This window comes from Pseudorca crassidens, chromosome 2 (assembly GCF_039906515.1).
Source record: "Pseudorca crassidens isolate mPseCra1 chromosome 2, mPseCra1.hap1, whole genome shotgun sequence".
Taxonomy (NCBI): Eukaryota; Metazoa; Chordata; class Mammalia; order Artiodactyla; family Delphinidae; genus Pseudorca; species Pseudorca crassidens.
In genome coordinates this window covers 39,570,668-39,576,667 of record NC_090297.1, presented here as the reverse complement: position 1 = coordinate 39,576,667, position 6,000 = coordinate 39,570,668, and positions in this window count along the sequence as shown.

Sequence of the window (6,000 nt, the reverse complement as noted above, 5' to 3'; positions counted from 1 at the left end):
ACAATTTTAAAGAATGAATGCATTTGAAATCCCTTTTTTTATAAGGGTATATATATATCTATATATATCCTTGTTAATCAATCTGTGTGTTCCTGAGATTATTTTAAATACAATGCAAGATTTACTTTGCTTAATTTACTGGGCTTTAAAATGTATTGTGAAAGAAGTAACCAAAGACCAAAGCAAAACAAAACCCAAACAATTAAATCCCTCTAAGAGGTTTTGAATAAACAATTTTTTTTTGTCTTCAGTCTTGGTTCATTTGATTCATGCCAAATGCATGAACATCTCAACTATATTGATTTTTATTAATAAAACCTATAATCTGTGACTATCCAGTGTTTCCACTGGGGACTTTTTCTAGTGCAATTTTGTGACCCTGAAGTTTAAAGAGGTTTATTTTTTCTTCCTTCTTTATATCCAGGAGCAAGGCTGTTTATAATGTTGATTGGAACATTCAGAAAATGGGACAGCCATGAATTTGCCTGAAGATTCAGAAACATGGCTTGGCTGGGGGACGATGATTATTACCAGACTTCAAATGTCAGCAAACACTTCAGGGTTGCAGGAGAGAAAATAAAACACATTAAGGTTTAATGGATTTTGCTATGGGAGTCTTGGGGGCAGCCAGGATGGAATTATTTGCTGAACACATGATGGTCTTTTTGTTACTTGTCCAACTGGATTAATTGGAGCCTGTTAACACTATCTTATAAAACAGAAAACAGCCATTAGCTACTCACCAGTACATGTGTGGAGAATCCAGAGTTAGGGGCTGCCTTCCGGGATCTAGTCAGCATAGTTTGGGATATAGTGAGTACCATAGTAGGTCAAGTCAAAGGAGCTGGGTTAGTCATTTGGACCTGTGTCGCAGGTGAGGTTCATGCTCTGAGACTGGAGTTTAATGTGCAGGGTGTTTATGAGGGAGTGCCCTGGGTCCACACCAGTGGAAGGGAGGGTCGGTTGAGCTGTGACGTAGACCAGATAGCAGGCTTGGCCAACCCCACCGTGGGGCTCTGGAACAAAATGACCCACCGGAGTTGTCTCACGTTAGGCTGACGTGGCTGAAACATCTGAAACATGTTTCGTGGCTGAAACATCTGCCTGGGTGGGACCCCGGGCAAGGTGGCTGTGCAGCTGAGGCCATCCCTGCTGGGGCTGCCTGCCCCCAGAACTGCTAGCAGCCGGGCAACAAGCCCTGTCCTTGTCTCCCCCCTCCACCTCCACGTTCTGTTATAACATATGTGAACAAACCAGTTCCTGGAAGCCTAACTGGACAAAGAGAGGTTCCACCCCCCTCCTTTTCCCAGTTTCCCTCACAAAATAAAGTCTCAAGTAACTCACAGTCCTAAAATTATTTCACACCGCTAGGCAGTACTATCACCCCCAACACAGAAGCACAGATCTAATACTAGTTCTATGAGGTAGGTTACATTTTTCCCAAGCAAGAATTTTAAGGAAGTTTTAAGCCCCGATCTCTTCACCAAGCTCCAGATCCATAGATACAAAGAGTTCTTTGGCAGTTCCGGTGGGCTATCCTGCAGATACCTCAACGTCAGTGTGCTCAAATCTAAACCCATCATCTTACTATACTTGCTTTAGGATGTCCATCCACCAACCCTTATTATTTTAATTGTGGTAAAATATATAACATAATTTTAACCATTTGTACGTGTACCGTTCAGTGGCATTATGTACATTCACATACTGTGTGTACCCATCACCACTATCTATGCCGACTTTTTCATCATCCCCAACATAAACTCTGTACCCATTAAACGATATCTTCCCATTCCTGCCTCTCCCCCAACCCTGTAACCTCTATCCTATGTGTGTCTCTGTGAATTTGCTTATTCTATGTACCTCATAAAGTGGAATCATACAACATTTGTCCTTCTGTGTCTGGCTTATGTCACCAAGTATAATGTTTTCAAGGCCCATCCAGGTTATAGCATACATCAAAATGTCATGCTTTTTGTGGCTGAATAGTGTTTTAGGGTATGTGTACACCACATTTTGTTTGTCCATTCATCTGTCGATGGACTTTTCCTTATTTCTTTTCAGTGATACTTCAATAACCTCCCTTAGCAGCCTCTGACCCTTTAAGTTATTCTCTTTCTGTGGCCATAATGCTCTTTCTAAAACAAATAATAAGATGCTCCTTGGATCTATTCATTGCTTTTACTCGCCCTCCCTGACCCTATCCCATTCTTGGCTACACCACGTGCCCAATTCATAGAGACATTCTGTGTCGTCAGGATCACATCTACCTATTTCTCCGAGCTGATCTGCTTTATTCTCTTACACGCCAGATGCTTCAGTCACACCGTGTACCTCAGTCTACCCCAAATACGCCATGCCCTTTGCCCTCCTTGTCTTGCTTTGTGCTGTGTCTTCTGCTTGGAATAGAATTTATTCCATTTCTCCACACGGAAATCTCTATTCGCCCTTCAAAATCCAAGTTCAGTGTCATGTCTGTGAAGCCCTCCCCACCCTACCAGGCAATTGGTTGCTCCTTTCTCTGTTTTCCCAAAGTACTTGGTTCCTGCCTCTAATCTCAGTCCTTACTGCCATGGACTGCAATAATTTACTTGCTTGTCTGCCTTTTTTATTAGATTGACCTCTGTTGGGGCTGCAGATGTTTTGCACATTTATTTCACGTACCCAGAACCTAGAGTGGCGTTTCCAAAGAATGCTGCCTACGTGAGTAGTGCAAGGGGCAGAGGCCTGGAGGTGGAGACGGAATTCTGGTTTCAAGGACCAGCGCAGCTGCTGGGCGGCAGGCCTCGGCCACATCACTTCGCCTCTCTGAGTTGTTTCTTCAGTTGTCAGTAGTTCAACATCCTAGAGTGGGATTGAGGGCTAAATGAGACGATTGAAATGAAAGTGCTCTTTACAAAATAGTTAGGAGGGTTTTTCAAATGACCTATTTTATTAGTCTTCGTGTACTTCCCATCCCAGATAAATGTGAACTGGTGTTCCCAGTTTTGCGAATTATTTGTTTAAGAATAAATCACAGCTAGTGGGGGTGTAATTTTAGAGTAAACTGTTCATTTAACATTGTTTGGTTTGTGGTATAAATGGTGGAAACTCAGGGATGCAAAGCTTAGGCAGCAAAAGAAAGAACTTTCTTATCGTCCGTGTCACCTGACGGTGGACGCTCTGCCTCTGGGAGCAGTCAGTTTCCCTTCATTGGAGGCGGGCAAGCAGACGCGGGCTAACCTTGCCTGTCAGGGAAGCTGTCAGAGATATTCTGACCTGGACTGAGGAGGGAAAGAGGCTAAACTAGCTGACTCCTGAGGGTCCTTCCCATTCTGGACGTATATTATCCTAAACTTTACATACAAACTATCCTGAGAGATGGACCAAGGATTTTGTATCCTATTCTGGGGAAGACATAATGGTGTTTTTTTTGTTTTGTTTTGTTTTGTTTTTTCGCGGTACGCGGGCCTCTCACTGTTGTGGCCTCTCCCGTTGCGGAGCACAGGCTCCAGATGCGCAGGCTCAGCGGCCATGGCTCACGGGCCCAGCCGCTCCGCGGCATGTGGGATCTTCCCGGACCGGGGCACGAACCCGCGTCCCCTGCATCGGCAGGCGGACTCTCAACCACTGCGCCACCAGGGAAGCCCATAATGGCGTTTTTTTTCCTTTTCTCTTTAAGTGAAAGTTGTAGAGTTTATGTGAGATCACAGTAAAAAATCTGACATTTCTACTTTGTGAATCCTGGCTAAAGCTGAGTTTGATCTTGAAATATGAAGGTAAACTGTAACTACCTCACTTAAGGTCTCTAGGATTTATATTTATATCAGCTTTTAAAGTTCTCCCAACTTTTCACCCTGGAGAAAAGAAGAAATTACAGTCATCTTACTTAGGGCTGGAAGTCTAGAGAGACACTTAGGTTGATGGAAAACTGACACTGTTTTGCCTGGGCTTCTGGCAGCTTCCACCCCTTCTAACTGGTGTGAACTCTCACACGCAGGGACATAGTTACTAGTCTCACGTATTAAGTTGAGTGCTTTGGGGATCTAAGCTCAATTGCAAATCACTTGAAGAAACATTTCTTCATGGTATTTTTAACACCTATTTGTTTTTAAACATTGTCCTTTCACGGTCCAAAGCTGCTTCTTAATGTTGTTATTGCTCATGACAAACCCATGTCAATTCTCTGAAAACTGCTTTTCAGTTTTTCTCTTTGTGCTGTTTCCACTCAAGTGTGCCAGCTCGTGACTTGCTTTCCCTGTACCCCCTCCACAGCCGCTCACCCCTCTGCCCCCCGCCCCGAGGAGACCCCTGTGAAACTGAACCAGAAGCACACAATGTCAGCATCAGAGGGCTCCCAAGATTTCATCTCAACTAATTCAAACCCTTGCACCTCCCGTATTGAGGACAAGGAAGCTGAGGTATGGGGCGTCCCAAAGCAAGTAGCAAAATTAAGCCAGGACGTGGGGTCCTTCTAGTCCCTAAAGATTCTCTTAGTTTGGTCTCCCCCGGAAGTAGTACATGAAACCAAGTGCAAGTAGTTTATTTAGGAGGTGATCCCAGGAAACACAGCAGGGGAGCGGGGAAATGGGACAGGGCAGGGAAGGCAGCTTTTTGGGATGTGGTAATGAGCATGTTAACTCTGTGGGCACCTGGGGCTCAATCCCCCTGAGAACCTCTGCAGATGGTTTCAAACAAGCCTCAGAGTTGTCCCACTGGAGGGGCAAAGAACTAGTGGTTCCGCAGTTACCCACCAATTCTTGTTTGTCCTTGGTTGAAGCCTGCTCCCAGGTTCTTAATTCCCCAGCACTTCCAGCCTGTTCTATGCAGGGGGTTAAGCATTTTTCTGCAGCTGGGAAAGCCCTCAGCAGAGTTGCAGGGTCTTTCAATGGAAGTCACCCAGCAAACATGCCTAAGGGGATATGCGTGGGGCAGTGACACCCTCTGCTGCACCGGCCAACTGTTCATTCTCTCCTGTCCCCGGTCAATAAACTTTGACTGCCTTAGAGGTGAGAGGCTGAAACAAAACATGATTTATAAGGAGAAATGAAATGTTCAGGTTGGTGTTTGCAAATGAGTAAATATTATCCCTATTTTACAGAACCCAGCATGCACTTCTGCATGTTACCCACTTTGCACATGCTGTCCCTCTACCTTGTATGACCTCCTAGAAAACTCCTATTCATCCTACAAACTCCAGCTCCAATAAGAACTTTCTGTTACATCCTTTCCTGATCGCTCAGGAAGAATTAATTGCTCTCCCACTTTGCTCTGACAGCATGTCGTGCCAGCTCTAACATGACTGTGCAGTGCCCATCTCACCTACTACTAATCGTGGTAATAATAGCTAATGTTTATTGACTTTAATTTTGTTCCAGGCACTGTTTTAAATAATTTATGTGAATTAACTCATTTAATCCTTTCAACAACTCTATGAAGTATCTACAATCACCATCTCCATTTTGTAGAATGGAAACTAGGACAGAGATTAGCAACTTTCCCAGTATCATGTAGTTAGCAAGTGGCATAGCTGGGATTTGGTTCCAGAGGGTCAGGCTTCCAGGTCCCTGCTCTTCACTACTGCACAGAATAAGCTCTCTTTCACTGGAATCGAGAAGGGGGACCAAGGACTGAACCCTGGGGGTACTTCTGGCAGTTTTGGTAGGACCTCAGGCCAGGCTAGGAAACATTGTCTACAGAGAATCTTAAACAGGTAGGTGACACAAGATTTGCGTTTTATAAAGATCACTCTCACCGCCGTGCATAGGGTGAATTGGAGGAGGAGAGACTGAGAACAGAGATAACAGTGTTTTGGTGCAATAATCCAGGGAAGAGATGATGAAGCCCCAAGTTTAGCAGGGACCTTGCTCCCCGGACTAATCCCCACTCACCCCCCCAGCCACTCCCCAGCATGGCAGGGCTACTACTGCTGCACCTGGCCAAGGGCCGAGCAGGGGCAGAACTGCAGCCTGAGCTCTGGCTACCACCATGAGCCCTGGTGAGGAGTCACAGATACAAAAA